A 26,034-nucleotide genomic window follows, 5' to 3' on the forward strand; every position below is an offset into this window, starting at 1 on the left:
ATTTTACCTGGATGGAGGTGATGAAATCTTCTAAGTAGCTTGGCAGTGTGGAGGTTAGCAGCAGGTTCCCTCGTATGCTCACTTATAGAATAACCTTTCCACTTTACGAGGTACTGTAAACAAATCCTACGGTATCTGGAGTCACAAATCTGTACCACAATGTATTCAGGAGTACTATCAATCATTACAGGTAACGGAGGGTTTTAGTGGTTTTCCTGAAGGAGGGAACGTATGGCTTCAGAAGGGGGACATGGAAAACTGGGTGAACCCGTTTCCAAGTAGATGGTAGGGAAAGACGAAAAGTAACCTAATGTATCTTCTTTCTGATAGTGAAAGGACCAAAATACCTAGGAGATAGTTTGGAAGGGTCCAGATGTCTCAGTAGGTATTTGGAAGAGAGCCAAACCCAATCACCCACAGTATATGAGGACACTTTTTTGCATTTCCTGTCTGCATGCCTCTTGATCTTTTCCTGAACGAAGGCTAGCATCTATGAAGCTTTTTTATGCCCTTTTTGGATGTCAAAGATTCATCGCTCAACAGAGAGAACCAAAGAAGAATCTGGCAAGACCGTAGGAAAAATGGTAGGATGGAAACCATACGTCATAGGAATGGACTTTGTCCTAAAGAAGAGTGATGAGTATTGTTATAGCAAAACTACGAAATCAGAAGTAGGGAGGCCCAATCTCCTTGGACTTGGGTGGAAATACAGCATAGGTATAACTCCAAGGTCTGTTTCAGGCGTTCAGTAACTGTATTGGATTGGGGATGATATCCTGAGGAAAGCACTCTCTTTGTGCCTGTGTATTGACACAAAGCAGAACAGAACTTGGATATAAACTGACAGCCTCTGTCAGAGATGATGGTTTTGGGCAATCCATGTAGAAGGAAGATGTCAGAAAAGAAGGTAGAGGCCATTGCAGGGGCCGCAGGTATCTTGGGAATGATGTAAAGTGAGCCAAACAGGTGAATAAATCGACCATGACCATAATGGTTGAGCACCCCTTTGAGGGAGGAAGGTCGATAATGAAGTCCGTCCCAATTTTTTCCCACAGATTGGATGGTGGTGTTAAACACACCTGGTATCCACGGGGGGAGCACAGGATACTGGATGGAGGTCTAAGCGCTATCCCGGACCCCTCTCTGCTGGGTTATGTGCCAGTCGTTGGGTAGCACCTATAACAAGAGAATGGAGGGTTAAGATACTGGTTCTGTGATGGGTGGACTCCCACCTCCCTCTGGTCCAAATCCCCTCCCTTGGGGTTATTGCTCACCTTAGGTTTTTGTGCGTTGAACTCTCCGTCCTGCGTCTCTGCGCAGGGGTGCGTGGTTGGAACGGGCGTTCCATGGACCTAGTTGCTTCACTGGTCCGTGTGCCCTTATGTCAGGTCCAGACCGGCTGTGACTACGACTCTGCTTGCTGTCTTCCAGGTGAGTTATAATGTCTTTTCCGTTTTTATTCTGTCTCTTTCTTTCCCTCTGTTTTCTCTGTCTTCTCCGCGTCTTGCTCCACTATGCTGTTCCCTGACAATGTTGCTTTTTGTTTTTGCAGGGAAGGTTGCAATCTCGGAGTTGCCACGTCGATGGTGAAGACCACAGTGAGTTATTGATGCGCTGAGCGCTGCGCTGTTTATTGGTGTTAATTGCTAACATGAGTTCTCGTCCCTTCTTTGTATAGGTTGCAGTGATTTTCCGGAGTGATGCGCAATCGAAGCGCTGCTTTCCCAGGTACGTGCTTTGTTAATGCTGACCTTGTTCCTTCTCCCTTGCAGGTTGCAGTGAAACCCAGAGATGGGTGAGGTAAGAGAAGCGCAGGGTGCTGCCAGGACTCGCTGCTTGCCCAGGTAAGAATTGTTAATAATGCTGTCCTTTTTTCTTTACCTTTGTAGGTTGCAGCGAACTCCGGAGATGGGCAAGGTAAGCGAAGCGCAGTATGGATTCAAGAGCGGTTATTTCACAGATAAGTGTTCTTGCTTGCTAATGCTCTTCTTGTTATTCCAGGTTATTAATGGAATCCAGATCTAGGGCTTCAGGATCGGGCTGCCAGAGAAGCAGATGAGCAGGAGCTAGACACGGTGAGCGTTACGCTGCAGGAGTGCAGGATAATGCGAAGCCTGTTCTGCTCTTTGGGTGTGGTTTAAATAGTCCAGGTAAAGTAGTTCCAGGCCAAGAGTAGTTCCAGGCCCAGCCACACCCAAAACATTAGACTGCATGGCTTGGTTCTAAAGAACTGAGCTGTGTAATGGGCCTCCATGTTGGATTAAGTTCCAAAACTGGTTTTGCTTTATTCCTGATAATGAGCCTGGCGCCAAGGCGCCAGGACTGACCCAATGTATGTTTCCAATGGAGTTTTAAGACCCTTGGGGCCAGTGTGAAAGGGTTTAGCCCCACTGCTGCAGGGGGTTGTTATACCTGAGGGGGTCAGGGGCATGGATCGTGACAGGTGGTTCAGGTTGCATAAGCAGTCCAGCGGGACTTCCTTTGGAAGTCTTTGATTGAGCACAAACGGGACACTCATTACCGTACCTGCGTACATCCTGGCTCATTTTAGGCCACCAGAAATGTCTGTACAAGGTCTTCAGGGTGGCAGTGGTACCTTTGTGGCCTGCAGGAAAGTTATTGTGACATAGGTGTAAGGTCTGTTGTCAAACACATTCAGCTGGTAAATACAGCCTATCCCCATTTATTTATTGATTTATTTATTTAGATTTATAGAGCGCACTACAGCCTGTAGGCATCGAGGCGCTATATCAGAGCTTAAGAAGGCTTGATTAGGGGTAACAAGGAAGCCGCCCAGAGTACTTGTTTACAGTTCAGCGAGAGTCTTTACATAGTATCATAGAATACATGTTAGTGCAAGTTTGTCAGAAAATGCATGTTGAAACAGTCAGAAAAAGAGGTTAGTTTTGATGGCTTTGAGAAAGGCTGAGTGGGATTCAATGATCCTGATGTGAGGCAGTAGGGAGTTCCAGAGTAAGGGGGCGACAGTGGGGAAGCTAGAGCCACTTGCCCGAGACTTACGGGTTCTAGGAACAGATAAGAGCTTGGAGTAGGGGGATCTGGATGCTGTGAGGGTGGCGGGTTTGGTGATTCTGCATGCCAGGTAGGAGTGGGCCACTTGTGAGTCAAGGCGAGAGCTTTGAATGTGTTCCTCTCCTTGACTGGGAGCCAGTGGACCTGTCTTCTGAGTTCCAAGATGTTTTCTCTACTCGCAAGGCCGGTGGTGGCTCTGAGCATGCTATTTTGAACGATTTGAAGTTTGGCAACATTCTTGGCAGAACTGCCGATGAGTAGTGCATTACAGTAGTCAAGCCTGGAACCAATTATGGCCCTGGCGATAGTGAGGCAGTTTTGTTGGGACAGGAAGGGTCTGACTGAGTTGAAGTGTTTTGAATGATAGGCAGATGCGGAGGCTATGGTGTTGACCTGCCTGTCCATAGTCAGGTCAGGTTCTAGGTAGACGACAGATACTAGTGTTTTGAGGGTGACACGGTGATGGGGATGTTGTCAATGGAGAAGACGGAGTACTGGTTGTCCAGTTTTCTCAGGGTGAAGGGGGAACCAACTTGCAGGAGTTTGGTTTTATTACTGTTGAGACATAGCCAGTTTTCTGCCATCCAGGATTGGATTGTTGTGTATATGGAGTTTAGGGTGTTCTGGTCGGACTGGTATTCACCCGAGAGGGGGATGAGTACATGGGTGTCATCTGCATAGTTTGTGTATGAGATGCCCAGGAAGTCCAGGATTAAGAACAGTTGCCTCGTGAAGAGGTTGTAGAGGGTGGGGGCCGTACAAGAGCCTGGCGGGACCCTGCATTTGATGGTGCTGGGGTTAGCGCTTGATAAGTCAGAGAAGACTTTCATTGTTCTGTCCTTTAGAAATGAGTTGATCCATTTGCACGCCCTGTCAGAGAAGTTGCCTACTGACGAAAGGTGCTGGCAAAGGGTTTTGTGATTGACCAGATCGAATGCTGCTGATAGGTCAGGCAGCAAGAGGAGCGCAGGTTTGCCTGCATCTCTAAGATCGTCAATTTGGTTTTTGAGGTGAAGGAGAGCTGTTTCGGTCCCATGACGAGGTCTGACTCCTGATTGCCTAAGTCCTAGGAGGTGGTTGTCCTCTAGGAATTTCTGAATTTGCAGGTAGGCTGCTCTATCCACAATTTCTAATAGGAAGGGGACGGTGGTGATGGGCCTGTAGTTCCGTAGGATGGAGGGGTCAAGCAATGGCTTTTTTAGGAGTGGACAAACCCATGCTTCCTTTATTCCCACTGGGATGAATGCTGTGATTATGGGGTCTAGGGACGGGGCACAGTCCTTGATGACTTGTGCAGGGCAGCCATTGCCCTTTCAATTGGAAGGTTTGATGGATTGGAGAAGTGAGGTGACCTCCTTCTCACTCATTAACTTGAAGTTGAACACGGGGTGAAGGTGGGCTTATCTCCTGGCGTGTGGTCACCTTTAGAGCTGGAGATCAATTTGGTGAGCTCTTGTTGGTGTGTGAGTATTTTGGCTTGCAGGATTTCCAGTTTGTTTAGCACGGCAGACTGAATGGAGTTACACCAGGCTTCGTCCTTCATGATCAGTGAAGGGGGAGAGGTGGGTGTCTCGAGTTCTCTGAAAACGTCAAATATTTCTCTACTTCCAGATTTAGCAATGGCTATCCTGGTATTGTATGATGTGGTTTGGTATTGGTGAAAGCAGTTTTATATTGTTTTGAGATAGATTTGAAGGCAATTGTGGTGTCCTCCATGGGGTTGTTGATCCAGGTAGTTAGGGCAGTCCTTTTTTTGCCACGCAAATGTAGGAGATCCTGTGTGAACCAGGCATTGGAGTGCTTGGATTTCTTGGCCTTTTTAAGGGTGAGAGGTGCCACTAGGTCAACAGCCTGGGTGATGACTTTCTTGAAGTCGTTGGCAAGGCGATCAGGGTCGTCAATGAAGGGCGGTAGCAGAGCAGGTATCCTAAGGTGCTTGGATAGGTTGTCGTGGGTGAGCAGTTTGGAGCTACGGGAGATGGATGCTGGAAGAGGGATGGTGGGTGGTTGAGGACCTGTGGAGGTAAGGATGTTGAACATAATACAATGGTGATCAGACCGGGGTTGTGGGGTGATCCCAGGGTGGTTTAGCAAGCAGTTATGGTGGGCAACCCAGTCCAGGGTGCCTCCTTTGGTGTGAGTAGGGCTAGAGATGGCTTGCGCAAACCCCAAGGTGCACAGTGATTTGTTGAGGGTTTTAGCTTGTGGGTCTTTAGGGTCATTAAGACCTACATTAAAGTCCCCCAAGAGCAGAATTGTGGATGCATTTTTAAGGTTGTCTGAGAGGGAGTGGGTTAGAGCATTTTGGAAGTCATTAGAGGGGCCAGGTGGACGGTAGATGAGGTGGAAGGTGTAGGTGCAGTTTTCTGAAAGCTTGAGTTTGAGTAGGAGGTAATCAGAGTTCTGATCAAGGTCCTTCTGAATGGTCTTGATTGATAGGGAATCCTTGGCGATGACTGCAACGCCACTCCCTCTGTGGGAGGAGGGGTCTTGTCTGTAAATAATGTACCCCTCGGGTACTGCTAGGGTGAGGGCAGGTCCGGAGGACTCTGTTAGCCAGGTTTTGCTAGGGAAGAGGAGGACAAGCTTGTTGCTGGTGACCAAGTCATGTACATCTAGTGTATGAGGTGGTAGGATCGATAGTTGATCAGGGCACATTTTAGGTGGGCTTCAGAAAGTGGGGAAGGGGAGGTGGAGCTGAGAGAAACCAGAGCAGTAGTACGCAGGAGTTTAGGGTTGTCACTGCATGACGGTGCAGCATGTGAGACAGGTGGGGGTACATTGCATACAATTTCCGTCACAGTACATGGTGGCAGATCAATACAAGGCAGATCAGTGCAGGGCACCTCAACTATAGGCAGGGTAGAGTGATGGACATTGCATAGCAGCGGGGCGCATGAGATAGGTGGGGGTACATTGCAAACAGTTTTCCCAACAGTACAAGGTGGCAGATCAATACAAGGAAGATCAGTACAGAGCACCTCAGCAGTAGGCAGGGTAGAGTGATGAGCATTGCATAGCAGTGGGACGCATGATACAGGTGGGGGTACATTGCAAACAGTGTTAGCAGCATTACAAGGCAAAGCAGTACATGCAGTAATGGAACACCGCATAACAAAAGTAGGCAAGGTAGTGAAGAAAGACACAATGATTTGTGGAATGCATGCCACTGGGGTGGGCATGCTGCAAGTGGGTGTTTCATGATAACGGGCAGAATTGTTGACTTCTGCTTGAGGGCTTTTGGATGCCTCAGTGTCTTCCAGGAGGTAATTGTTATTGTTTTTAAGTTTTGAAGAGATAGCCATGTTGAAGTCGTAGGTTCCAAGGGTTGTTCTGTGGTAAGTCATGAAGCACCTTAGAGATAGAAGTTTCATGGAGTACTTGGTCCAGGTAAGGTTCTACGGTGAGGACAAAGACCTTATTTTGTAAAACAGTTTGATAGGGCATAGGCAACTGCTCCTGATGGTGGTCTTTTTTGGAAAGAGCATCTGCAATTATGTTGTGAGTCCCATGGATGAAAGTCTTGATAAATTGGTACTGAGCAAAGAAATAAGCCAAGCAAACCTGTCGGCTGTTATGACACTCAAGGTTCTGCAGGGACTGTACATTTCAGTGGTCAGTACTAATGACCACTGGTTTACTTGCTCCGAGGAGAAGATGTCTCCAGTCCAGACACGCATGGATGATGGCCAGTAGCTCTTTCTCCAACACAGAGTACCTCACTTGGACTCAGCGTTCTAGAGGAGTAAGCGATGGGGTGTTCTTCATCGTCTTCTTGTTTCTGTTTTAACACAGCAACTATGACAATGAATTTGTTCCTGGGGTTTGGTGAACAGAGGATCGGGGCCTAAGTAAAGGTGGCCTTGAGGGAAGAAAATGCCCTTTTGGTTTCATCATTCCAGAGAAAAGGCATACCTTTCTTAAGTAGTTTAGTTAAAGTTAAGACCCTTTGTGAAAAGTTAGGAATGAACTTCCTATAAAATAGGCCAATGTCAAGGTAACAATGGATTTGGTAAACATTCCGTGAGGAAGAGCATTTGAGGATCGCTCGTACCTTCCGTGGAACCATTGAAATTCTGGTTTGTGTGATGAGATAACCCAGATAATGGATGGATGTCTGGTGGGAGCTGCATTTCTCAGGCTTGGCTTATAGATTATTCTCTTTTAGCCATTGGAATACTCTTTTTACATGCAGACGATGTTCTTGCAAGTTGGTGTAATAGATCAGAATATCCTTGAGGTAGATTATTACAAAGTGATGCAGGTTGTTCGAAAAGGTGCGATCCATAAATCATTGGAAAATGGAGGGGGCATTCATGAGTCCAAAGGGCATTACTAGATATTTGTAATGCCCAAAGGGAGCCCTATGGGTGGTTTTCCACTCATCCCCCTATTTTATCCGTATGAGGTGGTAGGCTCCTCGAAGATCTAATTTGCTAAATATTCCAGTATGTCAGAGTTTAGAGGAAGTGGATATTTATCCTTGATGGTTAAATGGTTAAGTCCTCTATAATCCAGGCAAGGTCTCAATTCTGATGTATCCTTTTTAGGTACAAAAAATAAAGAGGCACCACAGGGAGACTTTGAAGGAAGTATAAGGCCACTGTCCATTCTCTTGTCAAGGTATTCCCGTAGAACTTTTTTTTCATACTCAGAAAGAATAATCATCCTTCCGAATGGGATGAAGGAGTCAGGTATCACATCAATTGAGCAATCTCCTGGTCGATGAGGGGGGAGTTGTTTGTTATTGGACTCCGAAAAAACTTCAGAAAATTCCTCATATTCTGTAGGAATTAGATTGAGGTGATCTACCGTACAAGACAAGGTACTTGTGTAACCCGGGTTTCTATTGATTGTAACAGAACCAAGGACTTGGAACAATGGGTGGTGCAAAATTCAGAGCCCAAAAACAAAGTCCCGCTGCCCAGTTTATGTAGGGGTTATGTTTGTGAAGCCATGGTATCCCTGTGACTACAGAGAAATGAGCAGCCTTTATGATAACGAAAGACAATTCCTCGGTATGTTGGGCTATGTCCTTGGTAAGCCGATTGGTTTGCGTGGTGATTGGATCCGAATACAGGGGCCTGCCATCAATACCTTCAACAGGCTGTTGTATGGTTTTCATAACATTGGGTATGTGGTTTTGTGTTGCCCATGTGATGTCCTTCAAGAGGCCAGCAGCTCTACAATCCACCAAGGCTAAAACGTGCAATGGGTCTTGTTGTGTAGGAGTCATAATATTCTGTGATACAAGCAGGGATGGACCACTGAATCCTAAAGTGGATGACGAAAATGCAGAGCCTTCACCCTTATCCCGATTCACGGCTCTATTTAGGACCGGGAGCTGGCGTTTCCCGATCGTCGGGTGGAACCAGCGGGCAATCTGTGATCGAGAGCCGCAGTACGTGCACAATCCTTCGGTGGTTCTGCGCTTTCTTTCTTCAGCGTCAAAGGGCCTCCGGCCATTCCTAATTGCATTGGTTCAGGCTCTGGAGGGCTACTCGAAAGGCTTCCAGTTGGGACGGATGCAGGTTTGTAGGAGTAGGATCTTGTCTTTGGACGTTCCAGTCTCCGTTCTTTTAGGCAAAATTCAATTTGGAACACTAAAAGAAACCAAGGCATTGAAGTTTGTTGGACGGGCTACACGAGCCAATTCGGCTTTAATGTTGTTGTTGAGGCCACGACGATAAAGGGTATAGCAGGTGTTCTCTTGCCATCTGGTTTCCTTGGCTAGTTGTCAAAATTTACTAGTGTAGGTCATTAGGTCCATGGTGCCTGCTGTAAATCCAGCAAGGACTCCTGTGCATTGAAGGCAATATCCGGTCGATCAAATTTATTCTGAAAGGCAGCCACAAATCCTACGTAGTTGTTCAGCAAAGGGTCGGCCCCAGTCACAAAAGGAGTTGCCCATGTAAGGGCATTCCCTGATAAGTGAGAGATCAGGAAGACGGCCTTGGCTTTTTCGGTGGAGTAGAATAAGGGTCTGAAGGTAAAGTGGACTGTGCATGAATCCAGGAAAGACTAACTTCTTGGGGGAACTGACACATTTTTCCAAAGTAACCCCCAGGGATGGATTCTCTTGTGTAAGTATGTCCTGTGTAAGGTTCATGTTACGCTCACCTGATATCCTCGGAGGCGTCTAGGAGGCTCTGAGATCTGGAACCCTGGATGAGTTAGTTACCCAGTGCTGAATAATGAATCTGCAATTACAGAAGGGAGGATTTGTGATAACTGTCTCATGGGTGAATCTCCCACCTCCCTCTGACCGATTCCCTTTCCACTGGGTTCTTTTCTCACCTTAGTTATTTGTAGGGTGAGCTATCCGTCCTGCGTTTCTTGTGCAGGGGCACTTGACGTTTGTTGGCAAGCTGCCCGAGTTGCTTCACTGGTGCAGTACGCCTTCCTTGGGCCCAAGCCTGCTGTGACCCCGAATCTGCTGGTATGCAGGTAGGTTTGTTAATTGTAAGTCTTTCTTCTGTTTATGGTGAAAGTTTGTTAATGTCTTTATCTCCTTCTTTTCAGGTGTGAAGGTCTTGATGCTGGCGTGCCGGATGGAGAGGCACGTTTTCTAGGTAAGAGAAAGTGCGAGGCACAGCACCTTTATTGTCTTTTAAAGCTAACCTGTGTTTTCTTCTTCTTCTCCTCACAGGCCGCTGTGGTGGTGCGAGTGGATGAGAGCGCGATGAAAAACAGGCCCCCAGAATCTGTTAAGGTAAGTACAGCGCTGTGCGGTTGTTTAATATTGAAAGCAAACCTGAATATGTCTCTTTTCCTTTGCAGATGTTGCTGTGGTGCTCCAGTTGGAAGCGTGGTGTAGCGCGATGGAATTCAGGTAAGACTGATGGAATTCAATGTTTTGGAAGCGTGCCTTCTAATATTGTTTTTCACTTTCTCGTTATTGCAGGTTGCAATGTTCAAACAGCAGCTGTGGTAGCGGTTCGCGGGAAGTCCTTAAGATAGTACTCACAGGTGAGTGATGTTTCTTCTTCTCTCGGTTTCCAAAGATTGCAGCCCAGTTGAGATGCTGAGTGCTGGTTGGTGTTTTCTCAGGTAAGACAGAATAATCGTGTTCTTGTTCTTCCAGGATTACAGGAAGATGCTGAAGACCAGGAGCTGGACATGGTGAGCGTCATGCTGCTCGTTGCAGAATAACACAAAGCGTGTTCTGCAGTCAGGGTGTGGTTTATATAGCCCAGGTAAAGTAGTACAAGGGATAGTAGTTCCAGGCCTGCCACACCCAAAACACTAGCCCCCATGACTTGGTTCTTAGAACTAGACTGTGTGGGTGCTTCCATGTTGAATTTAAAGGCCCATGTACATGAATGGGACCTAGTTTGAACAGCCCTTCCTTCCTACATATGAGCCTGGTGCCAAAGGAGCAAGGACTGGCTCCAGGAGCCCTTTTGCAGTGGTATCCTTCCGGTCCGGGTTTGGGGGGTTATCCAGGTGAAACCTCTTAATTAGACGTGGTGCGTGAATATGTTCACTTGGTTCCCAAGTTCTGTCTTGAGGCCCGTACCCTTTCCAGTCAAAAAGAGGACTACACTGTCTCTGGGCAACATTAAAAAACAGAAAAAAATGAAATTTCAAAAATCACATTTTTATGCTCAACACTGCCAATGGAGAACTCTGGCCTGTCGGAGTTCAAGACACAGCACTCACAATGATATTATTGTTTGGATTCTCACAAGTTTCATACCTAGCCTTTTGTCATTGAACATAAGTTTGAAATGTATACCCCGTGAAGCAACAAGCCATTGTGCCCTAGTTGTTAAATGCTAAGCCTTGAACTCTGGCAGACCAGGGTTCAAGGCAGTATGTTTTTGTTTAATTAAAAGAAAAGGAATGCAACTGGGAGGTGGCAAGGTTTGTTGCAGTTCAGTCCTGCAATCTTATTTGGCGTGAGGGTGTTTAGACATGGCTGGGTGCTTCCATGTTGAATTTAAAGGCTCATGTACATAAATGGGACCTAGTTTGAACAACCCTTCCTTCCTACATATGAGCCTGGTGCCAAAGGAGCAAGGACTGGCTCCAGGAGCCCTTTTGCAGTGGCTTTAAGGCCCTCAGGGTTCTGGTGGGAGCTTGCTTGTGGCATAACTTGTGCCCCCTCACAGTGGTCATGACAGCACTCCCCCCAAGGCCCCTCTCATGGTATCCTTCCGGTCCAGGTTTGGTGGGGTTATCCAGGTGAAACCTCTTAATTAGACGTGGTACGTGAATATGTTCAATTGGTTCCCAAGTTCTGTCTTGAGGCCCTTACCCTTTCCAGTCAAAAAGAGGACTACGCCGTCTCTGGGCAACATTGAAAAAAATGAAATTTCAAAAATCACATTTATGCTCAACACTGCCAATGGAGAACTCTGGCCTGTCGGAGTTCAAGACACAGCACTTACAATGATATTACTGTTTGGATTCTCACAAGTTTCAAACCTAGCCTTTTGTCATTGAACATAAGTTTGAAATGTATACCCCGTGAAGCAACAATCCATTGTGCCCTAGTTGTTAAATGCTAAGCCTTGAACTCTGGCAGACCAGGGTTCAAGGCAGTATGTTTTTGTTTTATTAAAAGAAAAGCAATGCAACAGGGAGGTGGCGAGGTTTGTTGCAGTTCAGTCCTGTAATCTTATTTGGCATGAGGGCATTTAGATGTGGCTGCAATATCAGCCAAGTCCAAACATCCCTGGCACCAAAATAACGGTGCCAGAAAGATTGCGCCAAAATGCACACTGAGGTGGAATGGCCGCACTAAATTGTTCCATGCCAAAATGACGACGCTGACTTGGAGCATGCTGCTTAACCAAAGTGTCTGGTCCATGGCAAATAATGTAGTCTCACTAGACATTGCTTAAAAACATTGTGTGTTCTCAAAGCCTGCAATCCGAATGCCCTGGTGAGTGGTCTGGGAGCATTTTAATATGGACAGTGGGCATGGCCCAAGGGTCCAATGACCATAGCTTTCTAAAAATCTATTGAATAACAAAATGCTTGAAATTTAAGGAAAATATTTTAGTTGCAGGGACTTTAAGGTGAGAATTTAACACAACAAAACCCCTGAAATTCAGTTAAAGTCACCTTAACGTCACACTCATCATTGTGCAGCCTATGACCACAATGATGACATCACAGATCAAATCACTGATGACATCACAAATGACATGCTGTATGAGAACACTGATGACATTAAAAATCATGTCACTGATTGCATCGCTGGTTATAACACTAATTGCATTGTATATAACTAATTACATCAATAATGGAATTAGACAAAACATCATTTATAAGTTAGATCATGAAACCTTTGATTATCTTAATAACAACTTAGGCCATGGACTTGCCATGACAAAGGCTGGGGTCACTGGTCAGCACCAAAGCCATAGTTAGTGGTCGGGAAGTGTTAGAAAATACCAATGTGTATGGTTAAAAGCCATGTCTAGTATCCCATGACTGTTTTAAAATATACAATGGGCAACGTTGAAGGCTGTTGTCAGTGGCCATGGTTAAAGGCCATAGCTAGTGCCCATTAATATGTTAGAATATACAGTCAGCACCGCCAAAGGCTGTGGCCATTGTCTAGTATTGTGTTGAAGACCGTGGCTAGTGGCTGGTTAGTGTATATAATATACAATGGGCACGGCCGAAGACCATAGATAGGGGCTAGTTAGTGTTGTTTAATTCAAAGTGGGCACGTCAGAAGGCCATCGCTTATTGCATTTTATTATTTTATACTATACAGTGGACATGGTCAAAAGATGTACAAACTGCTCATGATCAAAGGCCATGGCTAGTAACCCATATATATGTTAGAATATATAGTGGGCACAGCCAAAGATTGTGGCCACTGGCCATTATCATGCTAAGGTTCATGGCTAGTGCCTGATCAGTGTATACAGTGGACGCAGTTGAAAACTGTATCCACTGGTAAAGGCCAAAATCTATGCTTGGTAGCTTGATAGTGTTTTAAAATATTCAGTGCACATGGGTGAAGGTTGTGACCACAGTCCATAACTGAAGGCCATAACTAGTACCCAGTGCTAGTGCTCAACTCATAGAAAGATCACTTTTTGGGCGGCTTATAACTTTGCCCCCCCAGACAAATTCTCACCAAACATTGCAGAAAAAGTATGCCCCCCCTCAGAATGATTCTGCAAAGGTTGGTGCGGTGTCGTCCGGGGGCTGGGGGAGCAAAGTTATCGGAGGGTCCCAAAATGTGTGGAAATCCTCATAGACACAATGGGAAAACATGTTGCTCATGCGTTAAGCCCAAAATGCTGGACGGACTTTCACCAAATTGGAGCCAGGAGCCACGGATTGGTCCTGAAAATGTGCTTTTGTACATTAGGTGTATACCCAGCAAGTATTTTTTTTTTAAAACAGCCAAAAAGTAGGTACAAAACAATGTATGCTATCTGGGTCCGGTCCGCTGACTCATTTCTCGATCCAGTCTGCGGACACCCCCCTGGACCAATTATGATCCAGCTTGATGTACACAGACATTGGACGCGCCCGCTGAGGTGCGACATATTTTTTTTAACAGTCGCCATGTTGGATCAGTGGATGCCACCGGTGTCCACGGATAGCGCAGTGGGAAAAAACATCTGGAAAACACATTTGGAGCCTCATTACGACCCAGGCGGTAAGTACCGGTCATTACCGGCATGGCGCAAGTACCGTGTCCATGCTGACAATAGACTGCTAAAAGCGGCCTATTACGAGTACGCGGACACGAGCTTTGCGCCAGGCCGGTAAAGACCCCACCGCCATGCCGTAAAAGGGCAAAAAATCCCCCTTTCCGGCATCGTACGTAGTGCAAATAGCTCCTCTGGCAACCAAGCCATCGGCATTAGCGGTGACCGCTAATAGCGGAACCGGAAGTAGCGTCATCGCACAGGAACGGGAAAGAGCACGGTGGCTATCTTTAAAAACACAATCCATTGCCATCCACCACAACCAGGAGCCATTTGACCCCCAGAACTCTTCCACACCTCCAACACTACCTGCTGCATCTCACTATGCCGAAAGTTGTTAAAAAAAACACAGATCGCCTGCGCAAGGAGTGCTTCTCCCGAGAGGAGTTGACCATGCTGGCGGAGACGCTGCAGGAACATGCCGATGTTGTGTTCTCCTCCGACATGTCCCGCCCTGCAGTGCAGTGCAATAAACAGATATGGGCGGAGGTCACCCAGAAAGTAAGTGCCGTTGGCACCACACCCCGCACTCCCAAAGATTGCCGTAAGCGCTGGGACGATCTGCGTTTACGCGTGCGGAGCATCCTCTCCGCCAACCGCAACCTGGGGATGGCGACAGCAGAAGTGCGGACTCCCCCATCAAGTTGCAACCATGGGAGGAGATATGCGCCAGCACCATACGGACGGAGGCAATTGAGGGAGTGGGGGACATGGAGCGAGGAGCCCCATCATCAGCCGATGCAGGTAGGTGTCCCAAATGAAACAATGCTAATACCACCACGATGATGTCCACCTGAACTGAATGCATTGATGTAGAGCAGGGTCCACCAGACACATATGTACAAGACTGCCTACAGGCAGTGCACAGCATCATCTTGTCCACATGCATAATGCACCCCATATGTGTTTCAACCCAGATGCCTCCATGCATCACCCACCCAAAAGCCAAGCAACCCGTATGTTACTCCCCCAATGTTAATCATCTGCCATTCCATATGAATGCAGCCACCCCAATGCATGCCTGATGCCTGTAGACCCATCACTAACCCTCTCCCTCTAATGGTCCCCCACAGGCATGCATTCAGACAGCGGTGACGAGGACACCAGGGAGGAAGATGCCACACCAAAAAAGAAGGCCAAGGGCGAAGAGGGAGAACACTGCCCCTCGACTTCAAGGGGAAGAGGCCAACCTGCACCACTGCGGAAGGCCATGAAAACCCCAGAGGCAACAGCACCAATGTGCACTACGGCCCCCACAACAGCACCCACACCAGCCACCATCACCCAGGAGGCAGTGGCAGGAGGCACATCATCGGCTGCCAGCAGCACAGTGGGTGAGACAGCTGCCACAGCAGCCGTATTGGATGATGAGGCAGACATTGAGCTGCATGGAACAACACATTGCAGCTTGCAGAACAGCACAATGCACAGGCTGTCACCTGGTGATTCATGGCCCGCAAGTTCCAGCCCCACTCCAACTGTGCATGATGAACAAAGCATGGTGGAAACCCCTCACACATCCACCCCAGTTCCAACCAGCCAAGAGGGGGTCAGGGCTATTCAGAGACGCCAGGAGGAGCTCACAAGGCTGTTGACGCAGCATATAACGAAATGTGGCCGGGCAAGGGATGACATTAGGGAATATGCTGCATCCCTGAAAACAGCAATCGAGACCACCTCGAAGGACATTTGTGCTGAATTGGCAGCAGTGCGGCACGTCCTCTCCGAAATGGTGGCAGCAATGCAGGCCATGCGTCCACCACAGTTGCCAGAACAACCTGGGACATCTTCGAATGCAAGTTCAACCAGGACCAGCCCCGTGCCTATCTGTCCAGAACCTGCACAGATCGGACAGGGGTGCACCTGGTGCTGGAGGAGGGGGAGGGCTGTAGGTACAGCCAGGCATACTGGTGCCATGTGGACTAATGTTGCACGCTACTGCACACCATGTGTGGGGAAGTCAAGGGGGGGGGGGGAGGAGGGAGAGGGTGGGTGGGGGAGTTGAGGGGCGAGAGGGTGTGTGGGGGAGTTGAGGGGGGAGAGGGTGTGCGGGGGAGTTGAGGGGGTAGGGGGGAGAGGGTGTGTGGGAGAGTTGAGGGGGGTGGGGGAGAGGGTGTGTGGGGGAGTTGAGGGGGTAGGGGGTAGGGGAGAGAGGGTGTGTGGGGGAGTTGGGGGGGAGGGGGGAGAGGGTATATGGGGGATTTGAGGGGGGAGGGGGAGAGGGTGTGTGGGGGAGGTGAGGGGGAGGGTGGGAGAGCGTGTGTGGGGTGGAGGGCTTGTGCACTTTGTTATATTTCTTTAATACACCTGTTGGGAAATCATAAATCACATGTGCGGACATTGCTTATTGTGTACGTGTGCTTTATTGGTGAACAGTCTACAGTGACCATGTCCCTGACACACCCAGTGCTCTGAGTGCCACCTCCATGTCACACTCCCCGTCCAAATGTGCTAGAAACATTGGTTGATCAGAGTCTGATGCATGGCACGTCCCTCCTGTGCATCGCTGCCTCCCTGAAGCGCAGCCCCATCTCCACCCTCCTCATCCTCATCGTCAGGTGGTTGCAGTTCAGCATCAGGGGGCATAGGCACATTCCGTCTGATGCACATATTGTGTAGCATGACACATGCCATGACGATCTTGGCCACCTTCTCATGGGGGTACAGGAGTGCACCACCAGACCTGCTGAGGCAGCGAAATCGTGCCTTCACGAGGCCAAATGTCTGCTCAATCACCACACTGGTACGTGTATGCGCACAATTGTATCCTCCTCGTGCCTGTTCTGTGGGTTCCGGACTGGGGTAAGGAGCCACCTCTTCAGGGGATAGCCTGCATCACCTGCATGTGGGCAACAATGTATATGTGTAATTCATCACATCATATGGGACCTGTATCAATGACACCATAGTGAAGTGGGAGAATGGAAGAACAGGCTCCCGCCCTTCCCCTCTCGCGCCTGGCCTAGAGGATCACGGCCTAGACACCCTCCACGAGAAGAGTTTGCCTATATACCAGACGACCAAATACCCTGGTACAGGAACATACGGATGTGCCCATCTACCTGCCCAGCAGCCCGCCCTGTCCATGCCGACACCTGCGGCACGGATCAACTCGACTAAACCTACACGTCGTTAGAGATGCCATGACGACCTAGCCAACGGTCAGCACACCTGTGCAAACATGCACACCAGACACTCCCACACCAATCCACACGAAGAATATACTCAGTGCTATGACTTAGGCGACAGACATACTCACGGACGTGCATCTTTATTATTTTCCACATAGGCTCTCAAAATGCAGAAACGCAAGACGCATCATGAACTTATCTAAAAAGGCTTGCTCATGCTTCTTCTAAGAACCATGTACCATAATGAAGAATATGACGGAGACACGATACTGAGGATAGAGCAATATGATACCGTACCCTAAAGCGCTCTGCATCAAGCGGTTCCACCTATGCACCAGGCCCAAGTAGGCCACAAGCAAAAGCTTCCATGAACATTGAATGAGCAAGAACTGGGTTGCTGACCCTGCAGAATGAGCCCGGCGAGAGCACACTGTTAAGACGGATTTCTGAACTCTGTCCTGGTGGCGCAGAAGTTCAGAAGGCCAACCTAATTACTTGGAACAGGGTAACCTCTGGACGAGCCAGACCAATCAAGGTAGCGATCGCGGCGGTCAAGACTAGGTCTCAAGAGGGGTGAGGGTGACTGAAAGCCCGCAATGAGCACACAAAGCAAGATCACTTACAAACTACTCCAAACAGTTGTTATATCAAAAATATATACACATTTATTTTAAGGCCTTTAAAACAATGACCGTAGCGAGAAAATCACAATATCACAATATTAAGCCAACACATACCATATCAACACAATATATATACAAATACGACAGTCGCAAGCGTTATATGCATGAAATGTGTAGTCCACCTGAAAGGGAAAGAAAACAGGCAGTGCGATAATGCTTTAGACTCAGTTCGCCTTCAGAGGCACCTAACTAGATGGAAGTCCGAGCCCTGCGAAGAGTGGAGCCTTGTGCTCAAAGTACCTGCACACGCTGGTGCCAACGGGCAAAAGGAGAAGCTCTTCGGAGGAAGTCAGGCAGTTCGGGTTAGTGCACAACAGAAGAACAGGTTCCGCGACTCAAGCGCAGCCCCCACAGTGAGCAGAAGCAGAGCGCGAGTACGGACAAAAGGGTGCTGTTTTTACACAGCGGGGAAAAGCAATGGGCTACTGCAGGAGGGCGACCAGATCCTAGCTATACTACTCACCGGTCCCCGATGCTAGCAGACCCAGGCTTCTCCACGTTAGTTTCACCAGCTCGCAGGTTCAGAAGAGCCGGGAATGCCTCGTCGTCGTGTAGAGAAAAAAGACGTCCCAATCGAAGAAGCCTGCACAGTTTTGTCACCACAGCAGGGCAACGGAGCGGCCGTGTGTATCTGAGCCAAATGTACACTACTCACTTCAGACTTGATAACACCAAGTGTACGAAGCGTGTGAGAGTGACCAGGACTCGAAATACAACACAACCTGGCGGCGGTTACAGAGCAGGACTCCCGTGTAAGCTGGTCAGTCAACTGGAGGGCCCAGAGACGCTTCCGAAGGCTTACTGGCAGGAGATGATGAAGTCGCCGAGAATAGCTTTTCCTGCTATTCCAAAGGTCGAAGCACCAGTACAGGCCTTCTGGTTCGATCAAAGGAGGAAAGGGTTTCATAGGACGACAGCAGTACAAAGGAGGAGTCCTTCAGCGGGTCACCAGCGATTCCTCGGTCCAGCCTCTTGGTTGCAGGATACTTGGCTCCTGTATTCCTTCGTTCGTGAGAACTCAGGAGATCGACCTGGTAGTGGTGTTTCCAGCCCCCTCTTATCCACGGTTCCCTTCGCGCCAAAACAGAGGGGAGCCAATGGGAGATCCGCTCATCAACACACACACCATTCGTGGACCAATCACGGACCACGGTGGTCCCAGGCATTCACACTACCCTAGACTCTCTGGCACCCAGGATGTGTATTGGGACCAGACATCCCAGCCCACACCCTGGAGGCACACAAAAGACATGTAGAAACCCGCGAAAGCATCCGTGTTTCGCGGGAAAGTACATGCCCAAATAAGGAAGGCCCCGGGTCGCTCGACCTGGGGAAGGTGAAGGGAGCAAGACGGTCAGTGGACAGGACAAAGGAGCCTCGTGGTCTGGCCATTTTGGGAGCCAGGCCACCATTTTGGGTTCAGCGCGAAAAACGCGCTTAGAACGCCAAAAGGAGCTCAAAATACACAAAACGATCGCTGCCACCATTCCAGTCCCTGAATGACTTGCACCGATCAAATACCATCCTAAATGAGTATCTAGGGCCTGTAGAAGGCTAGAGACCCAAGAGAGCTGTAACTTAGCTTACAGTGCCCTCTTGTGTCATGTTGCACTAAAGCCGCAACATGATAAAAGAAACTACGGGAAACAGCGTTCCCCGGTACTGACTGTCTTAAGGGCATGTCAGTTTCCCCATAAGAAAAGGAGCGAAAGCCCAGTGGAGTGCAGCAGAAGGCTGCACTTCTCTGGCAAAGTCAAGAACAAGGTGAAAAACAACAGCAAAAAGTTTAGGGGTTCCCACATGGAAGGAAAATTACCTACAATTACGAAATCTTTCCTAACACTCGCCCCTCCCAGACTATGGACAGGGGGAACTAATCCACCCCTGGATGAGTCTCTTGTTCAGGTCGGTTAAACATTCTGGACAACCCATCAGCATTGCTATGTTGGACACCTGGCCTATGCTCAATAGTGAAGTCGAAGCCTTGTAGACTTATGGACCACCTAAGCAACTTTGGATTCTCCCCCTTCATGTTCATTAGCCACTTTAACGGCTTATGGTCAGTTTGCACAGTGAGGTGGGTCCCATAGAGGTAGGGCCTCAGCTTCCTTAGGGCCCACACAACAGAGAAACATTCTTTCTCTACCGTGGACCATCTGAGCTCTCTGTCCTTAAGCTGGCGACTAATAAAACCGATAGGGTGTTCCTTACCCTTCTCATCTACTTGTGATAGTACAGCTCCTATCCCAGTGTCAGAGGCGTCCGTCTGCACGATAAAAGGTCTTTGATAATCAGGGGCCCTGAGGACAGGGGCCTGGCACAAGGAGTCTTTTAAGCCATTGAAGGCCTTCTCAAACTTGTCGGTCCAAGTTACCTTCTTGGGTTTCTTCGGAGTTGTGAGGGCAGTCAGAGGAGCAGCTATGGTGCCATAGTCTGCCACAAAATTGCGGTAATACCCCGTGAGTCCTAAGAAGGCTCTCACTTGGGTTTGCGTAGTGGGGGTAGGCCAGTCTTGTACTGCTTGTACCTTACTGGGTAGAGGCTGTCTCCTCCCTCCACCTACTTCATGTCCAAGGTAAACCACTGAGCCTTGTCCATTTTGGTGAGGGGCCACTCGGACACCCTCGAAAGAGCTATCTGAAGGACTGCTTGGGAACAGGTCGGGGAGAGGTTCAGACTCCTCTTCCTCAATGTCTGAAGCCAGTAGCAGTGCTGCGATTTCGACGCTTGGGACGAAAGCCTTCAGCCTATTCACGTAAATCACTTTTGGGGCCTGTCCAGGCCTTCCAAGGTCCACTGAATAGTTAACCTCACCCAGGGTCTCCACCACTGGGTAAGGGCCTGACTATTTGTCCTGTAAAGCTCGAGGCCTTATGGGATTCATGATCAGGACTTGCTGACCAAGTGTAAAGTTGATGAGGGAAGCTGTCTGGTCGTACCAATGTTTCACCAGCGCTTGCCCTGCCTTCAATTTATCACTAGCCAAGCTCATCAGAAGTACCATCCGTTTTCTGAGCCCTAGCACATAATCAACTACATTGGTAGTAACAGGGGGAGTGGGCATCTCCCATCCCTCTTTGACGATGGCTAAGGGTCCCCGTACGGGATGACCGAACAGAAGTTCGAAGGGGCTGAAGCCAACACCCTCCTGTGGTACCTCTCGGTAGGCAAACAGTAAGCATGAAACAAGAAGATCCCATTTTCTTCTCTGAGGCTCCTCCAGAGCCCCAATTACGCTCTTTAACGTCCTGTTGAAACGCCCCCCCAGACCATTGGTCTGGGGGTGGTATGCAGAAGAGAACCTGTAGGTGACCCTACATTCTTTCCACATAGCCTGCCTATACTTCGACATAAAGTTGCTGCCATGATCCGACACAACTTCTTTAGGGAAGCCAACCCTAGTAAATATGCCGAGTAAAGCTTCTGCAACTGACTTGGCAGTTACAGTTTTCAATGGGATGGCCTCAGGATATCTGGTTGCATGGTCGACCAGCACCAGGATAAACCTATTGCCTGAGGATGTTTGCGGGTCAAGGGGACCAACGATGTCGATCCCTACCCTTTCAAATGGTACCCCCACAACTGGGAGCGGTACCAATGGAGCTTGGATTGTCGCGCCAACCTAACCAGACTACTGGCAGGAGGCACAACTCCTGCAGTGACTTTCTACTTGCACCCCCATCTTGGGCCAGTAGAAGTGCATGGATAACCTTTGCTTGGTCCTCTTCATACCAAGGTGACCAGCAAGGGGAACTTCATGCGCCAACTGCAGGAGGAAGGGCCTAACAGCAAGGGGAACCACCAACCTCCTATGGTCTCCTTCTGTAGACTCTGTGGGCTCACTATACAGGAGTCCATCTTCCCAATAAATCCTATGCGTCCCAGGAGGTTCACCCTCAAGCTGGGAGCAGGCCTGTCTCCTTAGGCCTTCCAGAGATGGGCACTCACGTTGGCCTTTACTGAATTCGTCCCTATCAGGACCTCCTTCAACTAACAAGTCTTTTAGTTCAGGATGATCGTTGGGGTCGAATACTTCAGGCATCGCCACCTCCTCGTCAGGCCCGGGCGATTGACCAACTTCCTCCACCGCAGTGGTATGCGAGCTCGGGGGATTATTCTCTTTCCCTCGTCGTGACTTGTTGACTCCTTTCGCCTTGGGTTTCCCCTTCGGCTGGGGCGGCGTATTGGACTTGGCCAATGCTGCCCGTGCTTGAGACCGTGTGTAGGGTCTTTCGGCAGTGTATTCTACGAGCCCTAAAGCTCTGAGATCATTACCTAACAAGACCTTTCCCGGGACGTTTCTCTGAATGCTCACTGGAATCCTGACTGCTGTACCATTTAAAGTAAGATTTACAGGTATTACTGGAAACATACGGAGGGGGCAGTCAGCCAACTTAGTGGGCATCAGAGTAGCTCTGGCAACTTCCTCTGAGTCTACCAAGGTAGAATCCACTACAGTGCGACTGCACCCCCTATCCCTAAGAGCTGGAGTATCCACTCCATTGATCAGCACACTGTCTTTAAAGTAGTGCTTGGTATTATCCGGAATCCTAGCATAAGCCTCTGCGACTTTAGGCTCCCAGGAACCCAGGGACACTAAAACTACCTCAGCCTCTATCCCGCTGGGAAATGAGTCTGAGGAGAAGGATGCTCCTGTAATCTCTTCTTCCTCGTAGGAGGAGAAGGCCAGATTAGCGGAGTGGACCCCCAAAGGTCTAACCTTACACCGGGGATCCCCCTTCACATGGTCAGTTGCTCCACAAGCGAAACAAGATCCATTGGGTCTGTTTACGTAGGGAGGCTTATTGTAACCAGAGTTCTGTTTCGGAGGCGGACCTCCACTACCCTGTGAGTTCTCTTGTGTCTTACCCTTATTTTTCTTTTTGTGGCCCTTATGGGAAGAAGATTTAGCAGATTCCCCACCCTCCATATCTTTGGACTTTTTCCCTTCCTCCTGCTTACCAGGATGAGTTTTGTCCTTATGGGACACTCGATGTGACACCCATAAGTCTGCTGCAATGGCCAGCTTCTTAGGATCTATCTCCTTCGAATCGGCCAAATGCTGCTTAAGCTCCGGGGAAGAAGAAGCAAAAATGTGTTCCAGCATGACAAGATTTATCATGCCTTCGAAGGTAGAAACCTTATAACCTTCGACCCAGCCAGTTAAGTTTTTCAAGGATTCAGTGACATAAGATACCCAAGTACCACCTTCCTTTTTCTTATACTCTCTGAAACGTTTCAAATATTGGGCCGGAGTCTTCCCAAACTTTAAAATGAGAGTTTGCTTTAACATTGCGAAATCAGCTCGCTCAGCCTTCGACATTTCCATAATGGCACTACAGCCAGAATGGGGCAGTCTGCTGAGTAACCAGGCAATCTTATCAGCATTGTCAACTTGTTGAACTTCGCATGCATACTCAAACGCATTCAGCCAGTCCATAATGTCATTCCTTTCTTCATACACACTGAGCAGATCTTTCGGAAACCATGGATGAGAGGAAGCCCCAGACCCATGTCCAGGACCCTTGGACCCATTTGCAAACTGAAGCTTGGCCAGTTCCAACTGGTGATCCCTGTCTTTTTGTTTTTCTGCCTGTTCGATTTTTAGTTTGGCTATGCTGAATTCAAGCTCCTGCTGCCTAAACCGCAGCTCTTGCTTCTTGAATTCAAGCATAGCCTCCCCATCAGCACTGGCAGAGGAGACATTAGACATCACATCCTCCCTGTCCTCGTGGTCGCGATGGATCAGTGCGGCGGCAGAACCATCGGTTCTACCAGTGAGAGCAGCCCCACCACCTTCGGCACTGTCCTCAGAAGTTATAGCGTAAAGCTGCGCTTCTTGCCACGCCACGATTCTTTGGATCATTTCCAATTTCGTGCCTTGAGAGGAAACATCTCTCTCCCCACACATCTTCTTCAATGTTTTTGATTTGGAAGCATTTAAAGTTAACAAGGTATTTGTTTCCATACTGTTAGATAGGACTATGGCCTTTTTAAAGTTATACTACAACAATTCACTACGTGTCCTGGTTGGAATAACCTGAAATGCCTTAGTTCGTGCGCAACACTGGATACCTTCATTCGTATCCCACCGCTGTACACCAATTTGTTAAGACGGATTTCTGAACTCTGTCCTGGTGGCGCAGAAGTTCAGAAGGCCAACCTAATTACTTGGAACAGGGTAACCTCTGGACGAGCCAGACCAATCAAGGTAGCGATCGCGGAGGTCAAGACTAGGTCTCAAGAGGGGTGAGGGTGACTGAAAGCCCGCAATGAGCACACAAAGCAAGATCACTCACAAACTACTCCAAACAATTGTTATATCAAAAATATATACACATTTATTTTAAGGCCTTTAAAACAATGACCGTAGCGAGAAAATCACAATATCACAATAATAAGCCAACACATACCATATCAACACAATATATATACAAATACGACAGTCGCAAGCGTTATATGCACGAAATGTGTAGTCCACCTGAAAGGGAAAGAAAACAGGCAGTGCGATAATGCTTTAGACTCAGTTCGCCTTCAGAGGTACCTAACTAGATGGAAGTCCGAGCCCTGCGAAGAGTGGAGCCTTGTGCTCAAAGTACCTGCACACGCTGGTGCCAACGGGCAAAAGGAGAAGCTCTTCGGAGGAAGTCAGGCAGTTCGGGTTAGTGCACAACAGAAGAACAGGTTCCGCGACTCAAGCGCAGCCCCCACAGTGAGCAGAAGCAGAGCGCGAGTACGGACAAAAGGGTGCTGTTTTTACACAGCGGGGAAAAGCAATGGGCTACTGCAGGAGGGCGACCAGATCCTAGCTATACTACTCACCGGTCCCCGATGCTAGCAGACCCAGGCTTCTCCACGTTAGTTTCACCAGCTGGCAGGTTCAGAAGAGTCGGGAATGCCTCGTCGTCGTGTAGAGAAAAAAGACGTCCCAATCGAAGAAACCTGCACAGTTTTGTCACCACAGCAGGGCAACGGAGCGGCCGTGTGTATCTGAGCCAAATGTACACTACTCACTTCAGACTTGGGAACGCCAAGTGTATGAAGCGTGTAAGAGTGACCAGGACTCGAAATACAACACAACCTGGCGGCAGTTACAGAGCAGGACTCCCGTGTAAGCTGGTCAGTCAACTGGATGGCCCAGAGACGCTTCCGAAGGCTTACTGGCAGGAGATGATGAAGTCGCCGAGAATAGCTGTTACTGCTATTCCAAAGGTCGAAGCACCAGTACAGGCCTTCTGGTTCGATCAAAGGAGGAAAGGGTTTCACAGGACGACAGCAGTGCAAAGGAGGAGTCCTTCAGCGGGTCACCAGCGATTCCTCGGTCCAGCCTCTTGGTTGCAGGATACTTGGCTCCTGTATTCCTTCGTTCGTGAGAACTCAGGAGATCGACCTGGTAGTGGTGTTTCCAGCCCCCTCTTATCCACGGTTCCCTTCGCGCCAAAACGGAGGGGAGCCAATGGGAGATCCGCTCATCAACACACACACCATTCGTGGACCAATCACGGACCACGGTGGTCCCAGGCATTCACACTACCCTAGACTCTCTGGCACCCAGGATGTGTATTGGGACCAGACATCCCAGCCCACACCCTGGAGGCACACAAAAGACATGTAGAAGCCCGCGAAAGCATCCGTGTTTCGCGGGAAAGTACATGCCCAAATAAGGAAGGCCCCGGGTCGCTCGACCTGGGGAAGGTGAAGGGAGCAAGACGGTCAGTGGACAGGACAAAGGAGCCTCGTGGTCTGGCCATTTTGGGAGCCAGGCCATCATTTTGGGTTCAGCGCGAAAAACGCGCTTAGAACGCCAAAAGGAGCTCAAAATACACAAAACGATCGCTGCCACCATTCCAGTCCCTGAATGACTTGCACCTATCAAATACCATCCTAAACGAGTATCTAGGGCCTGTAGAAGGCTAGAGACCCAAGAGAGCTGTAACTTAGCTTACAGTGCCCTCTTGTGTCATGTTGCACTAAAGCCGCAACATGATAAAAGAAACTACGGGAAACAGCGTTCCCCGGTACTGACTGTCTTAAGGGCATGTCAGTTTCCCCATAAGAAAAGGAGCGAAAGCCCAGAGGAGTGCAGCAGAAGGCTGCACTTCTCTGGCAAAGTCAAGAACAAGGTGAAAAACAACAGCAAAAAGTTTAGGGGTTGCCACATGGAAGGAAAATTACCTACAATTACGAAATCTTTCCTAACACACACCGCCAAGGGCACAATGTTGCAATCTCGCACGCTGCAAGCCAACGCCAAGGTCGCACCTGCAAGATAAACCATGCACACAGTAGGAAAAACAATATTAATTGTGTTGAATTTTGCCTCAAACACGGTCCCACCTCACGTGACAAAGCCAAACCTGACAAGATGCCAAGCCCAGGAGGAAGGAGACGCCTGAATCCCACGTTTCAAGACACAGGCAGATACAATTAAAAGACTCATTGGACATCTGCAGCAGTGGGAGTAGTCGACCTCCCAACATATGAATAAATCCTCACATTGTT

Source organism: Ambystoma mexicanum, chromosome 8 (assembly GCF_040938575.1).
Source record: "Ambystoma mexicanum isolate Mex_15411 chromosome 8, UKY_AmexF1_1, whole genome shotgun sequence".
Taxonomy (NCBI): Eukaryota; Metazoa; Chordata; class Amphibia; order Caudata; family Ambystomatidae; genus Ambystoma; species Ambystoma mexicanum.